General features: G+C 46.5%; 1 long non-coding RNA gene across 1 annotated transcript; it reads left to right on the top strand.

The window, feature by feature from the left end:
• LOC141191481 (uncharacterized) lies at window positions 1–27,262 on the top strand. Its single transcript, XR_012265430.1, has 4 exons — window positions 1–99; window positions 26,298–26,399; window positions 26,551–26,620; window positions 27,195–27,262. It is a non-coding gene; the product is annotated as an uncharacterized lncRNA (long non-coding RNA).
• Window positions 27,263–27,559: the final 297 nt, after the last annotated feature.

Below are 27,559 nucleotides of genomic sequence, written 5' to 3'. Positions count from 1 at the left end.
AGACTGAGGACTAACGGGAAGCAGAGGTACTAACAAGGAACAGAATCAGACGAACTGAAGACAGGACGTGCTGATAAAGAAAAGCTAAGGAATCTTAAGGTAAGCAAAATATGGATATAATTTCTTCTTTTGCTAAACAAAGTAATATTAATTTCAAAGTTAATGTAGGAGATGACATAGAAGTTTTGTGGCTCAGTTTATACAAAGAATGTGAATTGCAGAATTTACAGTTAACTTCTAAATTGGTAAATAGAGAGAAACACAAATTGCGGAATATTCTACATCTTGTACAGGTATTTCATGATTTTGTACTTGAAAGTTCTAAGCAGGAAAATTGTGTAGAAATAGTGTCAGATAGTGACAATGATTCTGACTGTAATGTGGAAAATGAACAAGATTTGAGACACGTGTCTGTAACTGAAGGTGACCTTGGGTCTGACCAAGAGACGGACATACAGAAACCTGACATGGGAGGAGACATGACTGACATACGAGAAACCGACATACTAGGTGATGTGGGAGGAGACGTGAGTGACGTAGGAGGAGCGGACGTACAAGAGCCACTAAAAATATCAGAGAATTCAGGAATTACCCAGGCTCAACTGCAAATTAAAATGAGGAAAAATTTGCTGAAATTATACAAAATCATGCCAAAATATGATGTCAAAATCCATGCCTGTAGAAATTCAGAGACATTTGAGAGCTTTTCTGATAAGTTTGATCTAACCAATGAGGAGAGGAATCAATTATTTAAAATATGGATTACTGTGACATTGTCCAGATGTTACTCTCCTAATGGATGGGAAAAATGATTCGGACAGGTTAAGATATTTGATTTATTGTGTCACAAAGGATTTTCCCAACATAGAAGATCTGCAGAAACTAAGGATTGGTAGGAAGGAATGTACATATACATTCATGTCCATATTTGAACGGTTGTACAAAGCTCTTATCAAAAATGGAAAAGTACAACAAATGGTAACAACTTTTGTACAAAAATTCAAATTCCTAGATCCAGTATCTAGAGTTATAGCGTCACAAAAAGAATCCCTATTCAAATGTGCGCAGTTGCTGGATTCTGTTAGAAAACATGAGAATCGTGCAAAGAAAAGAAATCAAGTTAAATTTATAAAACCAGGAAAGGTAAAATCTTACCAAAAGCCAATATCAAACTCTCCTAGACTGAGTCATCCCCATAGTGAACTCTATCAAATACGCAGGAGATTTCATATCTGTTATAAGCCATATCAGCCAGGGCAAAGGTCCATCTCTTCACAGAAAGAGTTAAAAATCCAAAGCTGTGACTTCTCCCTGGAAAGGAAAATGGCCGAAATAGATGGACAGAGACAGGTGAGACGACCAGGTGAGAGTGACGTCAGGGAATGTGGACAGAAGGACAGGCAGTTCTCTGAGGTTTTGAAGGATAGAAAAATGTCTTTCCTAAATAGGACGTTCCTGGAGATATTTGAGAGAGACAGAAGATTTGGTTTAGGGAGTGGCTAAGGAAAAACTGTAATTATAATGTAGCATAGAAGTGTTACAATGTCTCAATATTTATTTATAATCTTATACAGTAAAATTGTAGTTACATAGTTTCTAATAGTTCATATATATATATGACGCGCCCCTGGGCCTGCTGTGTCGCGCAGCGTCTCGCGCACGGGGGCTTACCCGGAACCGGATCAGATGAGGGTTGTAGTCTCCGAGTGGCGGGGACCCGATCCGTGCCCAGGGAGTCAACTCAGTGTGTGGCAGTCTTGATAGATGTTATTTGAGTGTCGACTACGCCACCCGTTGATTTGCAGCTATGGAGCTGCCGCTGCAGGGCAGACCGCTGAGGCCGGTGTAGAATTGTGCAGCGTGATAGTATAACCCCCAATGGGAGGGGTATGGCCTCAGGGCAGCCGACGTGGAAGATGAGGGTAGCAGGAACCACTCAGAGACGGTGCGGTGTAATTCAGGGTCTTTACTGGTAACAACGATAGACCCTCCCGGAGTACTTGCTAGCGAACGGGGCCTGGTCAGTCCTTGAGCAGATGGGATCTCCCTTGGCCAGGCGGAGTTGTAGGCCTCCCAAACTGACTGTACTCTTCTGGCTACCTTGCTAGAAGCGGATATAAGTAGCCCACGTCCCTGAGTGTACCGTGTGGTGCTCACCCGTATGGCCGGTGACTCGGGGCCTTCTAATGGCTTCCGCTCCACGATGGCGGCGCTGGTCCCACGCGTGTGACCGTGCCTTCGGGTTTCTGGGCCTGAGGACCTGAAATCCCCTGCCGGTCGGCTTCTGCTGCTGGGTAAGAGTTAGTCCCCACAGCCTCGGACGCCGGGTCCGGTAAGAAAGCTTCTCAGTCAGGGCGAGCTCTGCAGCTGCCAGCCCCTGACTTGTAGTAGTATTGCTCCCACTGAGCTTCTGCTGTTTCTTCCTGTGACTGTTTCTTGTCTCTACTCTCCTTGACTGACTAACCCTGCTTCAGCCCCGGGTTTATATAGGGGAAGGTCTTCCCCTCCCAAGACTGGGCAGGAGGTGTGGCATGCACAGGATCCCTGACCAAAGGACCTCCCACCTGCTCTCAGACATAACATTACATTACTGTGGGAAACCAGACCCCTGGGGTGCCACATATATATATATATATATATATATATATATATATATATATATATATATACATACAGTACAGACCAAAAGTTTGGACACACCGTCTCATTTAAAGATTTTTCTGTATTTTCATGACTATGAAAATTGTACATTCACACTGAAGGCATCAAAACTATGAATTAACACATGTGGAATTATATACTTAACAAAAAAGTGTGAAACAACTGAAAATATGTCTTATATTCTAGGTTCTTCAAAGTAGCCACCTTTTGCTTTGATGACTGTTTTGCACAATCTTCGCATTCTCTTGATGAGTTTCAAGAGGTAGTCACCGGAAATGGTCTTCCAACAATCTTGAAGGAGTTCCCAGAGATGCTTAGCACTTGTTGGCCCTTTTGCCTTCACTCTGCGGTCCAGCTCACCCCAAACCATCTCGATTGGGTTCAGGTCTGGTGACTGTGGAGGCCAGGTCATCTGGCGTAGCACCCCATCACTCTCCCTCTTGGTCAGATAGCCCTTACACAGCCTGGAGGTGTGTTTGGGGTCATTGTCCTGTTGGAAAATAAATGATGGTCCAAATAAACGCAAACCGGATGGAATAGCATGCCGCTGCAAGATGCTGTGGTAGCCATGCTGGTTCAGTATGCCTTCAATTTTGAATAAATCCCCAACAGTGTCACCAGCAAAGCACCCCCACACCATCACACCTCCTCCCCATGCTTCACGGCGGGAACCAGGCATGTAGAGTCCATCCGTTCACCTTTTCTGCGTCGCACAAAGACACTGTGGCTGGAACCAAAGATCTCAAATTTGGACTCATCAGACCAAAGCACAGATTTCCACTGGTCTAATGTCCATTCCTTGTATTCTATAGCCCAAACAAGTCTCTTCTGCTTGTTGCCTGTCCTTAGCAGTGGTTTCCTAGCAGCTATTTTACCATGAAGGCCTGCTGCACAAAGTCTCCTCTTAACAGTTGTTGTAGAGATGTGTCTGCTGCTAGAACACTGTGTGGCATTGACCTGGTCTCTAATCTGAGCTGCTGTTAACCTGCGATTTCTGAGGCTGGTGACTAGGATAAACTTATCCTCAGAAGCAGAGGTGATTCTTGGTCTTCCTTTCCTGGGGTGGTCCTCATGTGAGCCAGTTTCTTTGTAGCGCTTGATAGTTTTTGCAGCTGCACTTGGGGACACTTTCAAAGTTTGCCCAATTTTTCAGACTGACTGACCTTCATTTCTTAAAGTAATGATGGCCACTCGTTTTTCTTTACTTAGCTGCTTTTTTCTTGCCATAATACAAATTCTAACAGTCTATTCAGTAGGACTATCAGCTGTGTATCCACCTGACTTCTGCACAACACAACTGATGGTCCCAACCCCATTTATAAGCAAAGAAATCCCACTTATTAAACCTGACAGGGCACACCTGTGAAGTGAAAACCATTTCCGGTGACTACCTCTTGAAGCTCATCAAGAGAATGCCAAGAGTGTGCAAAGCAGTCATCAAAGCAAAAGGTGGCTACTTTGAAGAACCTAGAATATAAGACATATTTTCAGTTGTTTCACACTTTTTTGTTAAGTATATAATTCCACATGTGTTAATTCATAGTTTTGATGCCGTCAGTGTGAATGTACAACTTTCAAAGTCATGAAAATACAGAAAAATCTTTAAATGAGAAGGTGTGTCCAAACTTTTGGTCTGTACTGTATATATATATATATATATATATATATATATATATACACATACACTTGTCTAAGTAGAGATTGTGTATAATTGTATTTATATATATATTTATAAAAAATATATATATATTAATAAATTAGAACTTCATATATAAATTTAAGTAGCAATATTTTGAATTACATTAGAACCAACCAATATATGTATAAGATATTTAAATAATTCTGTTTCTGTATGAATTTGATATTTAATTTTATTTTCTTATATTTCCTTAGAGGTTTCATTCCAAAGCAGGATTTGCTCAAGCAACTCTAAAATGGATTTATTTCTTTATTCACACAGGAAGTTGAAAAATTGCATGATTTTATGTGTATAACATTTTAAAATAATAACAATATAACTAGTTGGATTATTATTAGTGTTGAGCCACCCCCGTAGTGTTCGAGTTCGGTTCGGTTCGTCGAACACCCGTGTGTTCGCTGAACTGTTCGTCGAACTGTTCGTCGAACACCTTCGAACACCGTTAAAACCAATGGCAGGCAAACAAAAACACATAGAAACACATAGAAAACACCTTCAAAGGTGTCCAAAAAGCTGACAAACTGCTCAGAAGACACAACTAACACATGGAAAAGTGACAAGTACATATAGTCATGCGAAAAGAAAAGAGGTGGAGGAGTAAAAGGAGGGGGAGACACAGATATAGGCATGTCATGCCCTTCTAAAATCCAAAAAGTGAGAAGCCGACACGTTCAGTCCGCTCCTGCCCGTGCCACCTCCGTGTCGCCGGGTTTGTGCCAGAGCCGCGGTGAACCCTGACGGCCAGCCCCCCTCTCCCAATACTGGTGCCTGTCCGCTGGTGGGTCGAGCGAGCCCCCCTGTGGTGGAGGCAGCTCTAAGCTTTTTAATTTAAATTGTCTCTCTAATTTGAATGAATACACTTTAAATCCATTTACAAGGATCTATTGGAGGGCAAGTCTCATGCCAGCAGCCGCGTAATTCCAGCTCCAGTAGCGTCCACTAAAGCTGCTGCAGTTAAAAAGCTTTTATAAGGATCGAGCTCGGCTGTCCACCGCAAGGCATCCTACTGCCAGTCCCAGCCCCTATGCCTTGGGGTGCCTCCTGATGCTCTTCACTGAGTATCCCGTGGTCCCGAAGCATTTCCTTTGAAAAAATTAAGTGTCCAAACTACAGGTGGTGTAGCTTGCTTAACAGCCGGGATAATCCGCTGACTAGCAGACACTGCTACTAGGCACAAAGTATTTCCTGGGCGAGATGCAGTTAAAAATTTGTAATTAGATACTCTCGTTGGATGCTGAGAAAGCATTCCATAGAGTCTCCTGGCACGCCATATATGATTCTCTTAAAAAGCTTGGGGTAGGGGTCTAGGGGACCCTTTTATAGCCAAAATCACGGCCCTGTATCGCAATACGTCACCTAGGCTGAAGATAAATGGAACTGTAGCACCCTGAGGGCTCGGTTGCTACAGAGGTATTGCACCTCACCCAGAGGTGTTGTAGCACCCTGAGGACTCGGCTGCTACAGGGGTATTACACCTCAAGCCAGAGGTGTGGTATTCCACTCCCGGGTAAGGATGGAGTGTGGAACTGAGCTCAGTAGGCTGCATGCACTACATACATCCCATTTCCGGGGGACAGATCGACGGTACTCCCACCAGTTTATGTGCAGGTACGATAGTGTCTGTCCCTGGCTGGAGTGGGAGGGGGGTGGAACATCCCAGTAGTGTAGGGGCAGATAGGGGGAGCAGTCTGGGTAAAGCTAGGAGCTCATTGGGTGCTGGTCACCTGAGCTCACACATAGAGGGAGTATATAAGGTGGGAACCATCTTAGATCAGGGTCAGACAGGCAGACAGCTACTAGTCAGTCTGTTGTAGAGGGTCAAGCAGTCCTGAAAGAAGAGAGAGAGGAGTTAGAAGGACCCAGAGGGGAAGAAGAGGGAACCCCAAGAGCCCAAATACAAGCAACAGGGTGAAGGGTTGGCACAAGGGTACCGGATCCCAAGCTGGTGGAGGGCACTAATCCTCAGCCAGAGACCGGAGGTTGTGGGCAGGATCTGCCACGACCCCCCACTAAATCCACCAGGAAGGCAGACCAAGTATAGGGTCAGGGAACCCAGAGGAGGTGTACCCACCAAGAGACCCGAGGGAGCCGGACATAGGTGGATCCCTGGTGGGGAAGGCCAGAGAAAAGGAACGTCAGAAAGGGAGCTCAGGATCACGCTCCAGAATTACCTGGGGGTTGGCCGAGTCCAGGACCTGGTGGACGCAGCACGGCTCGGGCGGTCACTCAAGGCCGGAGTGACCAGAACAACAGCAGTAAGTAAACACCCTGAACTGCACAGCCCGACTCCGAGTCTTAATACCATCCTCACTGCACCACCACAACCACCACCCTCTACAACTGACCCCCTGAGGCTATACCCCTCCCGTTGGGGGTTATACCACCAGAAGCTGCACACACACCACCAGCCTCAGCGGACCCTGCTGCAGCGGCGGCTGTATTAACCGCAAATCAACGGGTGGCGTAGTCGACACGAAAGAACATCCAGCAACATCTGTAGGACTGCCACACACTGAGCTTGACACCCTGGGCACGGACCGGGTCACCGCCACTCGGAGACTACGACCCCCATCTGATCCGGCTCCGGGTATCCCCCAAACAACACTGGCCCAGGGGGCGCGTCAGTGTGATATCTCACTCTCAGGTAAGGATGTAGTGTGGATCAGGACCCGACACCTGCATGCATTACACCACATTGCCGTGGGGCAGGGCGACCAATATGCCCCTGAGATGGGCACGACAGTCCCTGTCCCTGGCTGGAGTGGGGGGAGGGAACACTGAGGAAGGGGAACCCTGTAGTGCAGGAGCAGGGAGGAAGCAGTTCCTGGGTGCATTGAGAAGGGAGTATAAAAGGTGGGCACCATCTTAGTTCAGTGCAGAGAAGTCTGAGCAGAAGTGGCAGGGAGCAGGGGCTCTGCATGAGCTCTGCTCCGGAGGCGGGCCTAGTAACAGAGGCCCAGGCCTGGAAGAGGGAGAAGGAAGGAAGAGGAGCGGAGAAGGCTCCAGGAACGAGGAACGAAGGGATCCCAAGGGTGCGGACGGGCGAGTCGCCACCGCACGCCCGAATCCACCTGCGTGGAGGGGTCAGGCCAAAGGGGGAGACCGGTCCCCGAAACTAGTGGAGGCAGGAAACGACCCTCAGCTAGAAACAGGAGGCTGTGACATTTTATGTGGCGCAGCCCCTCGCTACACCCGCTAGGAAGGCACCACATAGGGTCAGGGAAACTGGCGCCAAGTTTACCAAGAGGAGGCCCGAGGCAGCCGGACAGAAGGGTTGGTAAGAAAGGCCAGACAAAGGACACACAAAGGGGGTCCTGTGAAGCGCTCCAAAGTTATCTGGGAGTTGTCTGAGCCCCTCACCTGGTGAGCACAGTACGACGTGGGCAGCCGTTACCTGCAGACGTGGTCTGGATAATAAGAACTGTGAGTAAAGGCCCTGGACTGCATCACTGACTCCGTGTCGTTACTGCTGCTGCCCTGCACCATCACCCCCATCCTCCGCATACACTGCCCTGAGGCTATACTCCTCCCGTGGGGAGTTATGCTACGCTCTGCTGCACCCACAACACCAGCCTCAGCGGTCTGCCCTGGAGCGGCGGTTCACTCTGACCGCAATCCACGGGTGGCGTAGTCGGACATTTAAACATCAAAACCACATAAATAGTTCCGCCACTGGTTTGACCGCCCTGAGCCACGGAACCGGGTCGCCGCCACGGAGACTACAACCACCAGCATCCACCAAAAAGGGTCCGGCTCCGGGTGTCCCAAGGCCCAGTGGGCGCGTCAGAACATTTTCATCACCTTTCACAATCACCAATGGGACAAGGCAGGGATGTCCTCTGTCCCCTCTCTTATACATCCTAGTGACGGAGCACCTGCTCTCATCAATTCGCCATAACCCCAATATTAGGTGGATTGAGGTGGGAGGCACCGAGTACAAGTGCTCTCTATTTGCTGATGATGTCCTAGTATATATCACTCAATCACATATATCCATCCATGCTGTTATGGCTGAAATAGATCACTTTGTTACATGGTCAAATTTTAAAATCAATGCAGCGAAGTCTGAGGCCCTCGATGTCTCCCTCCCCAAATCCATATAGGATTCCATCCAGTCCAACTTTCCCTTTGCCTGGCCCTCACAGGGTATCAAATACTTAGGAATTCCTATTCATAGAGACCTCTCCCATCTATGTTATCTTAATTTTGGGCCCTTTATTGAACAACTCCATACAGACCACGGTTGGCAAGTTAGAACTGTAAGATTCACTACGTGAACCACTGGTGTTTTGTGGAAAAGCACATGTACACCGCGTTCCAAATTATTATGCAAAAAGTGTTTAGGAGTGATAAGGGAAGAATTTGTTTGTTTGTCAGTTAAACTCATTGATGGTGATGTGTGTCAGGGCTCTTTATATCACTGTAAGCAATTGCAGACACCTGTGCTAATTAGTTTGGCAGGTGTGTCCAATGAAAGGCAAGACAACTTAAGAAGGCTGTCTCACATTATTAAGCAGCCTACATTTTCTGCCAAAATGGGAAAGAAAAAGGATGTGTCGGCTGCTGAGAAGCAACAAATTGTGGAGTGTTTAGGTCAAGGCATGACTACAATCAACATTGTGCGATGATCAGGATGAAGTGTCTTGGCAATCAAGAGGTATGTAGCTGATTCACAGTACACACGTGTGCGTGCTGATAAGGGCAAATTGAGGACTCTTTCCTACAGGCAATTACGTCAGGTTGAAAGAGCAGCGGCAAAAAAGCCTTGTCATAGCAGCAGACAAGTTTTTGAAGCTGCTGGTGCCTCCAACGTCCCCCGAACAACAAGATGCAGGGTCCTTCAGAGGTTTGCAGCTGTGCATACGCCATCCTGTCGACCTCCTCTATCCACTTCACACAAGCAGAAACGGCTCCAGTGGGCCAAACATTACATGAAGACTGATTTCAAAACTGTTTTGTTCACGGATGAGTGCCGTGCAGCGCTCGATGGTCCAGATGGATGGAGTGGAGGATGGCTGGTTGATGGACACCCCACGCAAACATGGCTACAGCGCCAACAAGGAGGAGGTGGAGTAATGTTTTGGGCTGGAATCAAGGGGAGAGAGATTGTCGGCCCCTTTAGGATCCCTGAAGGCGCTAAAGATGAACTCCATAATGTATGTGGATTTTCTCAAACAGCACTTCCTGCCATGGTTCAAGAAGAAGAACCGTGTATTTCACAGCAAGATCATTTTTTTGCATGATAATGCACCATCTCATGCTGCACATAAAACATCTGCATCTCTGGCTGATATGGGCATAAAAGGGGACAAACTTATGGTGTGACCCCCATGCTCCCCTGACCTCTACCCCATTCAGAACCTTTGGAGCATCATTAAAAGGAGTGTCTATGATGGCGGGAGGCAGTTCACATTTAAGCAACAGCTCTGGGAGGGTATTCTGTCCTCATGCAAAACAATTGAAGCAGAAACCATCCAAAACCTGACAAATTCAATGGATGAGAGAGTTCAGAAGCTCCTTTCGAACAAGGGGTCCTATGTGAAAATGTAACATCACCTAGAATAAAGTTTTGAGTTGAAAACTGTTTGATTTCAGTTTCTAACAACCTGCTAATGCTTATAATTTCAAAAATGACCATTTTTTTGGTCTTTATTAAAATGAAAAGGTTGATCGAAAAGTTTGGGGGATCTAAGAGTGTGGCAACCCAGTAGTCATGATTACTTCGAATTCTGACAATATGAGGGTCATGCTGCAGGTAGTGCAGCAAGAAGGCACTTATGTGTCTTGCGCATCTCGGAGCCCCAAAATTATTTTCCGGGCTAGATGCAGCTAAAAAGTATTATTAATTTTAAATCTGGTGAAGCTTTAGTATAGATGGCCTAATAGGATCAGTGCTGCACACTGCTACAAAGCCCAAATTATTTTCCAGTCAAGATACAGATAAACATGATTAGTAATTTTAAATCTGGTGGAGCTTATTATAGATGGCCTAATAGAATCAGTGCTGCACACTGCTACAAAGCCCAAATTATTTTCCAGCCAAGATACAGATAAACATGATTAGTAATTTGAAAGCTTAAAACGGTTGGTAGGGTGATTTTAACCAATCATCAAGCTTTTACTCTCCCCAGGATGACACAGGGGTAGAAAAGTCGTTTCGGATCCATGATTTGTTCATCTTTATGAACGTGAGTCTGTCTACATTATCAGTGGAGAGCCGCGTGCGCTTATCTGTCAGCACACCACCAGCAGCGCTGAACACACGTTCAGACAGAACGCTGGCTGCGGGGCATGACAAGATCTCCAAGGCGTAAGTGGCTAGCTCCGGCCATTTATCCAGATTGGAAGCCCAAAAAGAGCAAGGGTCCAGTGACACAGTCATGGCTTCAATGTTTACTTGGAGATACTCCTGTACCATCGTCTCTAGGCGTTGACTATGTGTCAGACTTCTTGTCTCCTGTGGCCTTGCAAAGGATGGGCTAAAAAAGTGGTGAAATGATTCCGCAAAATTGATGTTACCAGCAGATACTGTGGTTCTGTTACGGTTTGAGTGCTGAACACTTGACGGTCCCACGGTTGGCAAGTTGGAACTGTGAGATTCACTACGTGCACCACTGGTATTTTGTGGAAAAGCACATGTAAGATTCTGCAACAGTCTCTGCTGATACTCCTGCATGCGTGCATCCCTTTCTATGGCAGGAATAATTTCTGCAAATTTACTTTTGTACCGGGGATCTAACAGTGTGGCAACCCAGTAGTCAGGATTATTTCTAATTCTCACAATTCGAGGGTCATGTTGCAGGTAGTGCAGCAAGAAGGCACTCATGTGTGTTGCGCATCCAGGAGCACCAAGTCCCTGTTGTGTTGGTGGCGAGGTAACAATCATGCTTCCTTCCTCTGTCCTCTCCCCCCAACCTCGCACAACAGAAATGTGATCAAGGTCTCCCTCATCTGATGAGTCTTCCATCAGTTCGTCCTCCACTTCTTCCTGGGCTCCTGCACCTTCCTCACTAGTTTGGCTGCTACCATGCGCCCTGGTAAAACCATCTCCCCCACCCTCACATGCCTGCCGCCTTGGTGCTGCCGACCGTCTGGACCTTGCAGATGTTAGCCCTTCCGCATACAACTCCTCCTCCTCTACTTCCTCCACCTCCTCTTGTGCCACCACCTGACTCCGAATTCTGTTTAACATGTGCTCCAGCATGTAAATCACCGGAATAGTCATGCTGATAATGGCATCGTCAGCACTAAACATCTTCGTCGCCATTTCAAAACTGTGCAGAAGGGTGCATAGGTCCCTGATCTGAGACCACTCCTCCAGCGTGATTTGCCCCACCTCTGAATCTCGTTGGCCCAGGCTATACGTCAGAACGTATTGCACCAGGGCTTGTCGGTGCTGCCACAGTCGCTGCAACATGTGCAGAGTTGAATTCCACCGGGTAGGCACATCGCATTTTAGCCGGTGAAGTGGCAGGCCCAACGACTTCTGTAGAGATGTAAGTCGCTGAGCTGCGGGATGCGAACGGCGGAAGTGAGCACACAGCGACCGTGCCCTCTGCAGAAGGCCATCTAGTCTGGGATAGTGGGCTAAAAATTGCTGGACAACCAGGTTCAACACGTGAGCCATACAAGGCACGTGTGTGACATTGCCCCGGCGAAGGGCCGCACCCAGGTTTGCAGCATTGTCGCACACGGCCTTCCCTGGTTTCAGGTCCAGTGGAGACAACCATTCATGAAATTGGTTCTCCAGAGCTGACCACAAATCCTCAGCTGTGTGACTCACATTTCCCAGACATTTCAATGTAAAAACCGCCTGATGACGTTGAGCCCTACTGCCAGCATAGTAAGGAGGTGTGCAGGATCCCTTCTGCGCAGTTAGAAAGCTTGTGGCATGACCAGACAGGCTTTGGGTGCAGGTGGAAGACCGAGAGGAGGTTGAGGAGGCAGAAGCAGTGGAGGAACTTTGACATAAAGAGGATTGACGCACAACTCGTGGGGACGGCAAGACTTGGACAGCAGCCCCTTGTCCTGCTGTCACCATAGTTACCCAGTGCCCAGTCAGCGACATGTAACGCCCCTGTCCATGCCTACTCGTCCAAGTGTCTGTGGTGAAATGCACCCTGTCACACACAGAGTTTCTCAAAGAAGCGGTGATGTTGTGTGCGACATGCTGGTGGAGCGCAGGCACACCTTTCTTTGAGAAGTAGTGCCGACTGGGCATCTGGTACTGGGGCACTGCGACGGACATAAGGTCTCGAAAATCCTCTGTGTCCACCAGGCGGAAAGGCAGCATTTCTGTAGCCAAGAGCTTGCAGATGGTGAAATTCAACCTCTTAGCTTTCTCATGGCTAGGAGGAAATGGTCTTTTACTTGTCCACATCTGAGGGACCGAGGGCTGGCTATTGTGCTTAGACGGGGTTGATAAGGGTGTCCCCGGCAAACTACCGGTCTGTGAGGAAGATGCAGGCGGACATGTTAGGTTGCCTTGATCCAAAGGTGGTGCTATCGATGTCGGACAGCGCTCAACACCAGCTGGTGTTACCACCTCCAAAGAAAATGATGACCTGCCAATCACGCTGGCTGTTGCGGGTAAAGAGGTGGCAGGTCTGCGCCCCAAAACAGGTGTGACTGCTGTCCCCCCAGTCACAGAGGATGAAGAGGCCGCAGATGCACAAGATATGGCAGACGGTGGTTGGCCCGGCCGGCTAGGCCGCATTGTAGCACACTGAGCTTCCCACTGCAACTTATGCTTCATGTCCATGTGCCGGTTCATGCATGAAGTACTCAAACTATGTATTTTTTGGCCTCTACTTAGCTTTTGCTGACAGATGTTACAGATAACACGAGTTGGGTCATCTTTATCGATCTGAAAAAATGCCCAGGCTATGCAAGGCTTAGCACCCATGCGACCTGAAGAGCCACCACGACTTGTGGTGAGAGGCAGAGTTGTGTTTGAGGATGCAGTTGTTGACGTGCTTCCAGTACTACGTCTCTGTCCAGGAAGGCGCAACCTGACCTCGTCGTCACTAGCATCTTCCTCCTCTGCTGACCTCATCTCTTGGCTGACTGTGGGTTGACAGTAAGTGGGATCTCCAACCTCATCATCATCACCCTGTGCGTTATCACACCCGTCGTCCTCAGAGCCAACCTGTTCCTGCCCTGACAAAAAACTAAAGTTGTCGCTCCAATCAGGTATTTGAGTCTTATCATCGTCTTCCTCATTGTCTCCACCAACAGGAGTTACAGTTTGGGAATGAGGGTCTACATTATGGTCAGAACCTTCTGCGTCTGGTCCTGGATCCGACTCATAAAGATTCTGGGCATCAGTGCAGATCATTTCCTCGTCTGGATTCACAGAAGCGCTGGAGTCGACCTCTGATTCCCAGGCTATAGTATGAGTAAACAGCTCTGCAGACTCAACCATCTGTTCTACCTCATACTCAGACGGGCAGCTGGAGATTTGGGAGCTGTGAGGAAGCAAGTGCGATTGGGGTGACACCTTTGAGGACTGGAGTATTTGTGATGTTGAAGTTGATGTGGAGGAGAGCCCACTTAAAGGAGCACTTGATATCCGTTGAAGCACCTGCTGTTTTTGTGCCTCATCTGGAATTTGTAGCGATTGGCGTGGCCGTAAGAAAGGGATCTTATCACATTGTCCGCTAAAAGAAGTAGACATTTTAGTTTGGCTGGAAGATGGTCTTTCTTCTGCAGATGTTACTGTTGCTTTAACACCTACCCCACGGACACAACCTTTTTTCCCCTTCCCAACACGCCTATTCCCCTTTCCACCAGCAGCAGGCCTTTTTCCACTCATTTTGGTGGTTAACTAATTCAGAACTCTGGAGTTGTTTGCACAAAAAAACAATGGATGGTAACCGAGCAGAGCTGAGTGGCCAAACTGTGGTATTAGGCCAAAACTATTGGCTGGGTTAGATGCAGAAAAAAATTATATTCAGTTTGCAACCTGATGGAGGTCAGTATAGATGGACTAATACAACAAGTCCCACACACAGCTAGAAGCCCAATATTTTTTCAGAGGTAGATGCAGAAAAAAATATATTCAGTTTGCAACCTGATGGAGGTCTGTATAGATGGATTAATAGAACAAGTCCCACACACAGCTAGAAGCCCAATATTTTTTCAGAGGTAGATGCAGAAAAAAATATATTCAGTTTGCAACCTGATGGAGGTCAGTATAGATGGACTAATACAACAAGTCCCACACACAGCTAGAAGCCCAATATTTTTTCAGAGGTAGATGCAGAAAAAAATATATTCAGTTTGCAACCTGATGGAGGTCAGTATAGATGGACTAATACAACAAGTCCCACACACAGCTAGAAGCCCAATATTTTTTCAGAGCTAGATGCAGAAAAAAATATATTCAATTTGCAACCTGATGGAGGTCAGTATAGATGGATTAATAGAACAAGTCCCACACACAGCTAGAAGCCCAATATTTTTTCAGAGCTAGATGCAGAAAAAATTATATTCAGTTTGCAACCTGATGGAGGTCAGTATAGATGGACTAATAGAATGATGCTATGCCCAAAAGATTTTACTTCACTAGGTGCAGTAAAAAAATTGGTATTCTATACACAGGTGGTATATCTTGCAACACAGATAGGCTACTCCACTGACTAACACACTCTGCAATAGGCCAAAAAGGATTAGCTTTGCTAGATTCAGCCAAATGCTGTGAAAAAAACTTGCACAGCACTGGCACAGACCTGCCTGGCAAAAACTGATAGGAACTGATGTAACCTAGTCCTGAAAAGGACTCCAATTACAATTAGTCTTTACTCCCACAATCTATCTATTTAAGAGCACAGACCTGCCTGATAAAAGTCGTAGGAAATGCTGTAACCTAGTCCTTAAAAGGACTGCAATCACAACTATTCCCTACTCCCAAGCTAGCTGTAGATTTGTGCGAAAATTGGCTTGAAATTAACAAGGCATAGCGCACACAGCAACAGCGGTGCCGTCTAACACGCAGCTGCAGCAGTGAGAAAATGGTGGCGACGGGGAAAATGGCTTGGTCTTATAGGGCAAGGACATGTGACATACACTGCCAATGACACATTCCCTTGCTTGTGTGAAAAAAAGCACTTCGCTCCGTGTGTGCGCTGCTGATAGGCTGACAGATTGCACCTATCCACTGTAAATGCGGGAAAGAGAAAAAAAAAATGGAGATCTTCATTGTTCCTGCAGAGATCCATCCCCTGCCCCTCCCCCCGCCCCTCGGTACACTCAAACTGCGTATTAACATTAATTTTCATCATTACTGAGAAAAAATCCAGTTATGATTTTGGTGCACGAACAGTTATCGAACATAACCTCGAACAGCCAAATTTTTCTCAAATTGTTCGTGTTCGCCGAACGGCTCGAAGACCGCCCAAAACAGCTCGAATTTGAGATTGGCGAACAGTTCGAGTAGAACAACGCTCATCTCTAATTATTATGTGTAGCACTTATGAATTAATATTTTCTGTGCATGAAGTGTTCGTTATAAAGTAGCTTTACAGCATGACGTGTGACAGCTGCGGCCTTTGAACTTTGAGCTAATAGTATAGATCCCATTCATTCTATTTTCAGCTGATGTAACCTAAAACCTGGCAGCCAGTGAAAAAAGAATCTAAGTCAAGAGTTTTTTCAAGTGTCTGAAATTCCAGTGACTTACTCTCATGTTATATAATATGTACTTGGGGAATATTCAAAGAAATATAAAGATATTCAATTTAACTGATAGTTTACAATGCGCATTAATAAATTGGGATACAATTTTGGGTTAAATATATATATATATATATATATATATATATATATATATATATAAAACTTCATATGTGGAATGTTTGAGTTGAACAGATCTGTGAATGTCAGAGTGAAGGTGACAGATGAGTAAATCAGCAGCTGCTAAGTGTGATTGATGTGACAGAGGCCTCGTATGTTTGTATGTTTGGAAAAAAAAAAAATGTTTCTTTATGTGAAGGTACAAAAATATATTTAATTCTGAGGAAATTATAATACATAATTAGGTATTATCTACATATATATATTTCTATATTTCTTTAATAATTATTATTTCTTGATTTAACTAACAGTGGATAAGGGCAACCACACATCAAATGGTTTACAAAGCAAATTTACATTTAGAATAATTTTTCCACATGATAATATTCTTGAATAACTATAATATTATTTTTAATGGTTACCTAAATAGGTACACACCTCTCTTTAGACAAATCTATGCTACTCATCGATATGAAATTTATGCAAAATATTTCTAGAAGAATAATTATTTTAATTTGGTTCTGATATATACATAAATTTTATAAAATAATATTTTTTGGTATTAAGGGGGAAAATGTGTTTTTGATCCTGATTACATAATCACTTTTGATCAATACTTATTTTCCACACATTTTAATAAAGGTAAAACAATAATAAGGTACAATGATATAATTAAGAAGGGTATTACATGCAAAGTTGCATAGTTTAATAATTTTTTGGTGATACAAGGTTATGACAAATATGAAATCATCCAGATAATGGAGATATAAGGGTATTTTTTATGGAGAATATAATTACTCTGCATTTGTCATTACAATTTAAAGGCCTTATTTTTATTTTTATTCTTATTTTTACTCTTAATTTTATTTTTCATTTTTAAAATTGTATTCTTACTTATTTTCTTATTTTTCCATTTTTCATTTTTAATTCTCAATTTTTGATTTTAATTCAGTTCAAGATTTCAATTGAGAAAACACATTAATATTTAATGGGGTAATGTCAAGTACAAGAATATTGCTTCATCAAATATAATGATATGAATTAATATAAGAAAAATGTTTACATTTTCTGAGTAAACACAACAATTCATTCATTCATTCATTCTTACATTCATATATTTATTCATTTTAGTTCAGCAGTATACATTCTTTGGTATTATTGGTTTAATAAAGATATAAACACTTGTTTCAAAACACACTGACACCTATGGGTTGGAAAAGGTAATTACCCCTATGACATAAAAATGTTCTATCATATGGAGAACTTGATTAATAATGAATTATTATCTATTATTGTTTATTATTCCAACCATAATTTATTTTAATGTTTTGAAAATAATTAGATGGATATTATTGATTGCTATGGTACGCTGTGATATTATAGGTTAGGAAAAATTGCCAGATTTGGTATCAGATTAGGGAATGAAGACTTCAATCAAGACATCGCAATTATGAATTCTATCTTAATAAAGACTTTTCATATTTATAAATCAAAGAGATTCTCAAAGGTTACAAGAAGAAGCAACCGATATCCGGACGTCTCAGAAGGTAACAGGTGTGAATGCTGAGTGATAATAGACTGCGTCAGATACAATTCACACCACTGATCACCGGGACGGCAGAGGACGATGATCCTATATGAACTGGGCTGTGTTCAGGTTTCATGACGTTCCAGTGGTTTCTTATCACCTGCAACGCTTCAATGAAAGCTGGTGAACAGGTAATACCTGGCATATGTGTCCTGTATATAAAGGACTGAGTACTGGTTATGGGGCTATATAAAGCAGGGAAGTGTCAAGTTAACCCTTGCTTTACTGACCAAAGACGTCACATCTGTTCCAAAAGTGACACGAGACCAGTGCGGACGACACGGAAGATTATCTGAAGACGATCCAACGTAAGTCCAGGTGACATCGCACAGATATTAAAGCTACATTTCATCCATGGACTTTGTTTTCTTATCAGTTGACACACATGATCTTTCTAATAAAGAGCACAGTTTATAGACTGCACAATAATGAATACAATTATGGACTGTACAATATCTACACGCTATCATTTATTTCAAAGGAGTTTTCATCTAAAGACTGTGTTATAAAAGAACCAAGAAGAAGACGAGACGACGACCCGATGACATCAGACGATGACGATTGAACCCGCGATTGCTTCAATTTAGATATAGGGAAGTATAATTATACATATTAAATGAATATTAGTCACGGCTTACCATAACATGAATTCACATCATTATATAACAATAATCAGATATTGATATTAATAATAATAATAATAATAATATCAATATTATTATTATGGAAATTTAATAATATTGCCAAGGAAGAAGAAAAGGAAAAAAATGATTGTTATCCTAATGATAAACCTGTCTTCTTTTGAGGATTTTTCAGTCCTTTTTATCCTCAAAAAGGGGGGAATGTTAAATAATTAATAATCGATAATCATTTTTCTTAAATCTGAGTTCTATGCCTCAGCCATCGTGTCTAGTTGACATGCCCTATTTGTGTGTGTATTTTTGGCTCACTACCATATGTAGAACAGGTGTCCATACGACTGGCTATAAAAGCCCATGGTACAGAAAGGGGGGCTCTCTTGCTCTTCCCACCCCACAAGACACAGAAGAAGAATCTTCATGCTGAGGAGCAGCTGACATGTAGGCCTGGACACGTGCTGGACAAAGACATGATTTACCAGCCAGGATCCAAGGAAAGATGGGTGAATCTCAACAATTAAGCTAATTATGGACAAATGGACAATTACTTTATAACTAATTATTGTATGTACCTGCTGCAATCTGATTCTATTTAATGGACAATCCAAGAATAAATAGATACATTTTTTTTATAAGAATATCGTGATATTGATACTTTGCGAAGTCCTCAGTAGAAAAAAATAATACAGAAAGAGTATTATTTTACAGTGTTACAGGGGCCCACTGAGACCCTTTCGCCCAGGGCCCACGAAAACCTGGAGCCGGCCCTGGTTGAAAGCAGTGATGGAGGAGGGAGCTTCATGTGACACCCCCTCTCCCATCATTCCTCCTCTGCATCTGACGCAGCGGCATGATGACGGGCCGCGCTGTGTCAGACAGTGGAGCTGGCAGCTGCTGAGGTGATCAGCTGCAGAGACTGAAGCAGCGGGGAACAAGGAGCGGTAAGTATGTATTTATTTTTAAATCAGTGTGTACTGATAATACTGGAGGACTGGGGCTGCATTTTACCCTATGGGGGGCTGCATTATACTGTGTGCAGGACCATGGCGAGTGCATTATACTGTGTGGAGGACCATGGGGTGTGCATTATACTGTGTGGAGGACCATAGGGTGTGCATTATACTGTGTGGAGGACCATAGGGAGTACGTTATACTGTGTGGATGACCATAGGGAGTGCATTATACTGTGTGGAAGACCATAGGGAGTTCATTATACTGCGTGGAGGACCATAGGGAGTGCATTATACTTAGTGGAAGACCATAGGGAGTGCAATGTACTGTGTGGAGAACCATAGGGAGTTCATTATACTGTGTGGAGAACCATAGGGAGTTCATTATACTGTGTGGAGGACCTTAGGGAGTGCATTATACTGTGTGGAGGACCTTAGGGAGTGCATTAATCTGCGTGGAGGACCATGGCGAGTGTCTTATACTGTGTGGAGGACCATGGCGAGAGTCTTACAATGTGTGGAGGACCATGGTGAGGATCTTACACTGTGTGCACTTTCTGCTGCTCACGGCACTTTACTAAAACTGTGGATGGATGTTAGCAGAAATAACCATATCAAACCCACTAAAATGTAACGCTAATTCCCAGGTGCCGGTACGTGTGATCCTCATGCGGCACACTGTTGCCACACGTGTGACAAACAGGGACACACGGGACACGGATATCTCTGGTACCGTTTTTTCCTTTCCGGTACTGGAAATAAATGGACGTGTGAAACCGGCTTTATAGGGAGTCTGGCCGACTCTGACAGCGGCTCACCGCTCCTGCAGCTGCACGATCTCGCGACCTAAACACAACAAGGTAAAGGATTGAACTTTATAAAGACAACGATCAATGACAATGATGTAAATGATTTATCACTTTTTATTAATTCTTCAATACCTTCAATATTTGTCACAGTTGTTAATAGTAAACTAAAATGTTCTATGGAGAAAAAAAAGACAAATGAGGAATAAACCTACACATTATTTCCCATATGACTGAGTATATCTTTTGGGTGTGTTCACAATTGGCTGTTTTTCTGCGGCAATAACACTGCACTTTAAAGTACGAGCTTAGTGAATGAGATTTCTGAAGTCTCATTCACATGCTGCGTTTCTTTTCTAGTGTTTTTAGTATTCTGCAGCTTGTCAATCCTTTTAGGGCCGTTGCAGCGTTTTTCACCAATTCAAATGAATGAGAAAAAAAACAATTAAAAACACAGCAAAAACGTGCGTATTTTACTCAGTGTTTTTCCTGCCACCAGTTTGGTTTTTGTTGAACAAAAAATGCTGCAAAAATGCAGCGTGTGAACATACCCTTATACTGGTTGTGTTCTAACTGGAAATAAAAGAGAACGGTCATGATAACATGGAGATGGATTTTATTCTATGGAGTTTCCACTGTACACATTGCTCGGCAGCATCTGTTTGTGCAGAGTCGCCTCATGAAGATTCTATCACAAGATTCCATCATGACATCACTGGTGATGCTCGCCCATTATGACATCACAGCTCACAGTCACTACTTCTACAATGTACACAGGGTAACGGGTGCCATTTTGGCTCCATAGCTAGTTACTGAGCGCACTTACAGTTTCTCACTATGGCCGGATTTTTTCTGGATAATTTTCAGGTACAAGCACTATGGGGTATTCTTATCAACAATCGCCCTAACATTGTGCTTCTACCACCCGATGGCGTTCTCAGCTTCACTCACCGGCTGGTGGTGCAGCTAGTAAGGAACTGCCTGACCAAACACCAACAAGGTCATCTCACCTCAGAGTATGTGACGGATTTACTTCATAACATCAGGACATTACTGCAGCAGGTAAATAGCGGACGCTCCGCACAAAACTTCTCCATATAGATAACTAGCTATTGAACCCGTTCTACACCCTGGTGACAAGCATTTTTATTGGTACAATTTCGGCACCATTTTTTTAAAGACACTGTGTCTGCGAATTCACACATAGAGTGTCTTCAATAAAATGGAGCCGGATAGCGTAGTATGCGCACACGCAAACCCCCATAGCCTCCCCACGTCCAGCAGGAGACCCCCATACCCTCCCCACGTCCAGCAGGAGAACCCCATAACCTCCCCACCTCCAGCAGGAGACCCCCATAGCCCCCCCCCCACGTCCAACAGGAGACCCCCATAGCCTCCCCACGTCCAGCAGAAGACCCCCATAGCCTCCCTACGTCCAGCAGGAGACTCTCATAAACTCCCCACGTCCAGCAAGAGACCCCCATAGCCACCCCACATCCAGCAGGAGACCCTCATAGCCTCCCTACGTCCAGCAGGAGACCCCCATAGCCTCAATGCATCAAGCAGGAGACCCCTATAACCTCCCCACGTCCAGCAGGAGACCCCTATAGCCTCCGCACGTCTAACAGGAGACCCCCATAGTCTCCCCCGGTCCAGCAGGAGACCCTCATAGCCTCCCCACGTCCAGCAGGAGACCCCCATAGCCTCCCCATGTCCATCAGGAGACCCCCATAGCCTAAACACGTCCAGCAGGAGACCCCCATAGCCTCCCCACCTCCAACAGGAGACCCCCCATAGTCTCCCCACGTCCAGCAGAAGACCCCCATACCCTCCCCATGTCCAGCAGGAGAACCCCATAACCTCCCCACCTCCAGCAGGAGACCCCCATAGCCCCCCACCTCCAACAGGAGACCCCCATAGCCTCCCCACATCCAGCAGAAGACCCCCATAGCCTCCCTGCATCCAGCAGGAGACCCCCATAGCCTCAATGCATGAAGCAGGAGACCCCTATAACCTACCCACGTCCAGCAGGAGACCCCTATAGCCTCCACACGTCTAGCAGGAGACCCCCATAGTCTCCCCCGGTCCAGCAGGAGACCCTCATAGCCTCCCCACATCCAGCAGGAGACCCCCATAGCCTCCCCACGTCCATCAGGAGACCCCCAGAGCCTCCACACATCCAGCAGGAGACCCCCATAGCCTCAATGCATCGAGCAGGAGACCCCCATAGCCTCCCCACGTCCAGCAGGAAACCCCCATAGCCTCCGCAGGTCTAGCAGGAGACCCCATAGCCTCCCGTGGTCCAGCAGGAGACCCTCATAACCTCCCCACATCCAGCAAGAGACCCCCATAGCCTCCCCACATCCAGCAGGAGACCCTCATAGCCTCAACGCATAGAGCAGGAGACCCCCATAGCCTCCCCATGTCCAGCAGGAGAACCCCATAGCCTCCCCACGTCCAGAAGGAGACCCCTTTAGCCTCCACACATCCAGCAGGAGACCCCATAGCCTCCCCATGTCCAGCAGGAGAACCTCATAGCCTCCGCACATCCAGCAGGAGACCCCCATAGCCTCCCCTGGTCCAGCAGGAGACCCTCATAGCCTCCCCACATCCAGCAGGAGACCCCCATAGCCTTCCCACGTCCAGCAGGAGACCCCTATAGCCTCCACACATCCAGCAGGAGACCCCCATAACCTCCGCACATCCAGCAGGAGACCCCAATAGCCTCCCCACATCCAGCAGGAGACCCCCATAGCCTCCATACATCCAGCAGGAGACCCCCATAGCCTCCCCACATCCAGCAGGACACCTCCATAGCCTCCATACATCCAGCAGGAGACCCCCATAGCCTCCGCATGTCCAGCAGGAGACCCGCATAGCCTCCCCACCTCCAGCAGGAGACCCCCATAGCCTCCATACATCCAGCAGGAGACCCCCATAGCCTCCACACGTCCAGCAGGAGACCCCCATAGCCTCCGCACATCCAGCAGGAGACCCCCATAGCCTCCCCACATCCAGCAGGAGACCCCCATATCCTCTGCATGTCCAGCAGGAGACTCCCATAGCCTCTGCACGTCCAGCAAGAGACTCCCATAGACTTCTCACGTCCAGCAGGAGACCCTCATAGCCTCCACACGTCCAGCAGGAGACCCCCATAGCCTCAATGCATTGAGCAAGATACCGCATAACCTCCCCATGTACAGCAGTAGAACCCCATAAACTCCTCATGTCCAGCAGGAGACCCCCATAGCCTCCCAACATCCAGTAGGAGACTCCTATAGCCTCCCCACGTCCAGCAGGAGACCCCATAGCCTCTGCACGTCCAGCAGCAGACCCCCATAGACTCCCCACGTCCAGCAGGAGACCTCCATAGCCTCCACCCCTCCAGCAGGAGACCCCCTTAGCATCCGCATGTCCAGCAAGAGACCCCGATAGCCTCCCCACGTCCAGCAGAAGACCCCCATAGCATTCGCACGTCTAGCAGGAGACCCCCATAGCCTTCCCCGGTCCAGCAGGAGACCCTCAAAGCCTCCCCACGTCCAGCAGGAGACCCCCATAGCCTCCCCACGTCCAGCAGGAAACCCCCATAGCCTCTGCACGTCCAGCAGGAAACCCCCATAGCCTCCCCATGTCCAGCAAGAGACCCCCATAACCACCCCACATCCAGCAGGAGACCCTCATAGCCTCAACGCATCGAGCAGGAGACCCCCATGGCCTCCCTACGTCCAGCAGGAGACCCCCCTAGCCTCCGCACGTCCTGCAGGAGACCCCCATAGCCTCTGCACGTCCAGCAGGAGACCCCCATAGCCTCCGCACGTCCAGCAGGAGACCCCCATAGCCTCCGCACGTCCAGCAGGAGACCCCCATAGCCTCCGCATGTCCAGCAGGAGACCCTCATAGCCTCCGCATGTCCAGCAGGAGACCGCCATAGCCTCCTCACGTCCAGCAGGAGACCCCTATAGCCACTGCATGTCCAGCAGGAGACCCCCATAGCCTCTGCATGTCCATCAGGAGACCCCCATAGCCTCCGCACATCCAGCAGGAGACCCCCATAGCCTCCCCACGTCCAGCAGGAGACCCCCATTGCCTCCCCACGTCCAGCAGGAGACCTCCATACAGAGGCGTACATAGGAATCATGGGGCCCCATAGCAGAAGCGCTAAATGGAGCCCCTCCAAAAAAGTGAAAATTGTCGGGGGTCAAGGAAGAGCATATCTCATAACTTTCCAGCCTTTACACAGTAATTTTTCTCCTGCTGAAGTCCTAGATTCCTCTTTTATTTCCCCATAAGGTATGATGCCAACAACAGTGCCCCCCCCTAAACACAGTATGTTACCCCCATGGTGAATTCCTCCACATGCACAGTATAATGACTCTACCGTACCCCACCTCAACTCTCAAGGCAAAGTATGGTGACTCCAACACAGTATGATCCCCCAACTGTGACCCCCACACAGCCCTCCATGTAGTATAATGGCCCCACACCTCTCCACACAGTATAATGCACTCGCCATGGTACTCCACACAGTATAATGCACTCGCCATGGTCCTCCACACAGTATAATGCACTCGCCATGGTCCTCCACACAGTATAATGCACTCCCTATGGTCCTCCACGCAGTATAATGCACTCCCAATGGTCCTCCACACAGTATAATGCACTCCCTATGGTCCTCCACACAGTATAATGCACTCCCTATGGTCCTCCACACAGTATAAGACATTCTTCATACAGAATACTGGCCCCCATATAGTCCTCTCCATACAGTATACTGGCCTGCATATAGTCCTCCATACAGTGTACTGGCCCCCATATAGTCCTCCATACAGTATACCGGCCTCCTTATAGTCCTCTATAGAGAATACTGGCCTCATATAGTCCTCCACACAGTGTATGGGTCCCAATATAGCCCTCCATACAGTGTATTGGCCCCCATATAGTCCTCCATACAGTATACTGGCCCCCATATAGTCCTCCATACAGAATACTGGCCCCCATAGAGAATACTGGCCCCCATGTAGTCCTCCATACAGTGTACTGGCCCCCATATAGTCCCATATAGTCCTCAATACAGTATACTGGCCCTCATATAGTCCTCCACACAGTGTATGGGCCCCCATATAGTCCTCCCTACAGAATACTGGCCCCCATATAGTCCTCCATACAGTATACTGGCCCCCATATAGTCATCCATACAGAATACTGGCCCCCATATAGTCATCCATACAGTATACTGCCCCTCATATAGTCCTCCACACAGTGTATGGGCCCCCATATAGTCCTCCATACAGAATACTGGCCCCCATATAGTGCTCCATACAGTGTACGAGCCCTTATATAGTGTATGGGCCCCAGGCCTCCATACATTAAAAAAAAAAAAAAAATGACATACTCACCTCACCTGCTGCCGCTGCTCTGCTCCGGACTCCTCAGCGTCGCTGTCTTCCTGCTCTGCACTGTGACTGCTCAGCAGAGGGTGTGGTGGAAAGACGTCATCCCACCCTCTAACCTGAGACGTCACAGCACAGGACGCGGAAGACACCGGAGCTGCGGAGGCACGGGGAGAGGTAAGTATTGTGCCGGGGCCCTGAGCAGAGTGGGGCCCCCTGCCTGCTCAGGGACCTGGCACTTGCCCGGGTGCCAACGCCGGGCCTGGGAGCGGAGCCTGTTGCAAGGGCCCCGATGCGGGGCATACACGGTGCAGGCGACTGCTATGGGCCCCCCCCCCGGCTCACGGGCCCCATAGCAGTGGCGTGGCCTGCCGCCATTGGCGGTACGCCACTGCCTCCATAGCCTCCCCACTTTTAGCAGGAGACCCCCCATAGCCATGATGAAATGACGCATACCTCTATTTCTGGCACCACACTCCTCCTCCATCCCCGTCCGCCTCCCGGTCTGGATGTGTTCTTCTGTCTGCGGCCACATTGTGCAGGTACAGTGCGCTTGCGCAGTCTATAGAGGCTTCGGGAAGAAGGACCCATCCCTGGTTATATTATAGATAATGGTGGGATAGAAGTTTCTTTCCTCCAATATAAAACACGATGAGTCCCCAGAGTTATTGTATCTGCAGAGAGGAGCAAATGTCACATACAATGGCGGCCTCCTCCATTGTGACCTTTCTCATCTCAAAATTTTCCTTTTTGTTTCTTTTCCTCTTTTTAGGCTGAAGAAAGATCTCAATATGGAGATTTGGCTTTTATTAAAGACCTGGCCGAAAAAGTCCTGTGTGTACTGGAGCGTCCGGCCCGCTCATTGGAACGCCTGGTAAGGAGCCGTCATCTTCTCTAGCACACGTCTGATTTGTACAGTTACAATTGGCTGCATCTGTAAATGCAGGTTTAGTCCTTCCTGATTTATCTATGTGATGATTTAGTGTAAGGTTCCACATGTTAATTATATATATTATATCTATCAGGAAACAGCAGAAGGCGACACCAAAGACGAGCAAAATCTAATCCCGGGACTGAACAGCGATCTGACTACAGGTAAGCCGATCACCCGACCTCCTACAAGAAATATCCAGATATTATACAGAACAGGGAATAATCTTACATTTACTCTGTATATTCTGTGTAATGGGAACCTGTCAGCACATTTTTGCATATTGTGGAATGACTGTACTGGCCATTTCTCTGTAATAATTTTTTGCAGAAATCCAATGTCTCAGTCAAGGGAAATCTAATGTAGAAGCCGTATACAAATCAGCATGGAAGTGCACTGGGGGCGTGGAAGAAGAAATCCATACTGTGACACGCCCCCAGTGCACTTCCAGGATAATCTGCATATGGCTCCTACGCTTCAGCTCTCTTACCATCACTCACATGTACAGCGAGGGTGGGGGGGTCCTCATTCATGTGATGATTGGGGGAGTCCTTCATCATTTCCATTACATTTATTCATGGATGCTCCGTACGTTCTCATATTTAGAATCCCTATATAATAAGTATTATTCCCATTTACAGACATCTTGTCATGTCTGAGTTATATTGTTGTAATATATATGTAGGATTAATATCGTCTAATACATTTTATTTCTTCATCATTTTTTCACTCTTTTAGAAACAACTGTGTTGGCGGATGCTGACAGTAGAATCTGTGAGATCCCGGAGATCCAAGAATCTGACGGTGTAAGTATCATGGAGAGAGATGTCGGTGTATCACCAGATTATGGGGTGGGAATGACACCTCCAGTATTGTCCCCATATAACCATGGGATGTCTCTATTCTAAGAGGAGATGACAGAAGGGAGACGTTTTTGCATCTGGAGCTTTTTTCCAGCAGCTTCTATATCTTTATATAATTTCTTATTCTTTTATAGAGCGTGATCAAATCATTGACCCCATCAAGACAGCCGCATAAGAGCGACTATGGGACATCCAAACTGATCAGCAGTGGAAGTTTTGGGTGAGTTTTCTGTTGGCATA

The sequence above is a fragment of the Phyllobates terribilis genome, unplaced genomic scaffold (genome assembly GCF_046119375.1).
Source record: "Phyllobates terribilis strain yellow unplaced genomic scaffold, ASM4611937v1 Scaffold_46__1_contigs__length_10046794, whole genome shotgun sequence".
NCBI classification, from domain to species: domain Eukaryota; kingdom Metazoa; phylum Chordata; class Amphibia; order Anura; family Dendrobatidae; genus Phyllobates; species Phyllobates terribilis.
This window is presented reverse-complemented; position numbering and strand designations above follow the sequence as displayed.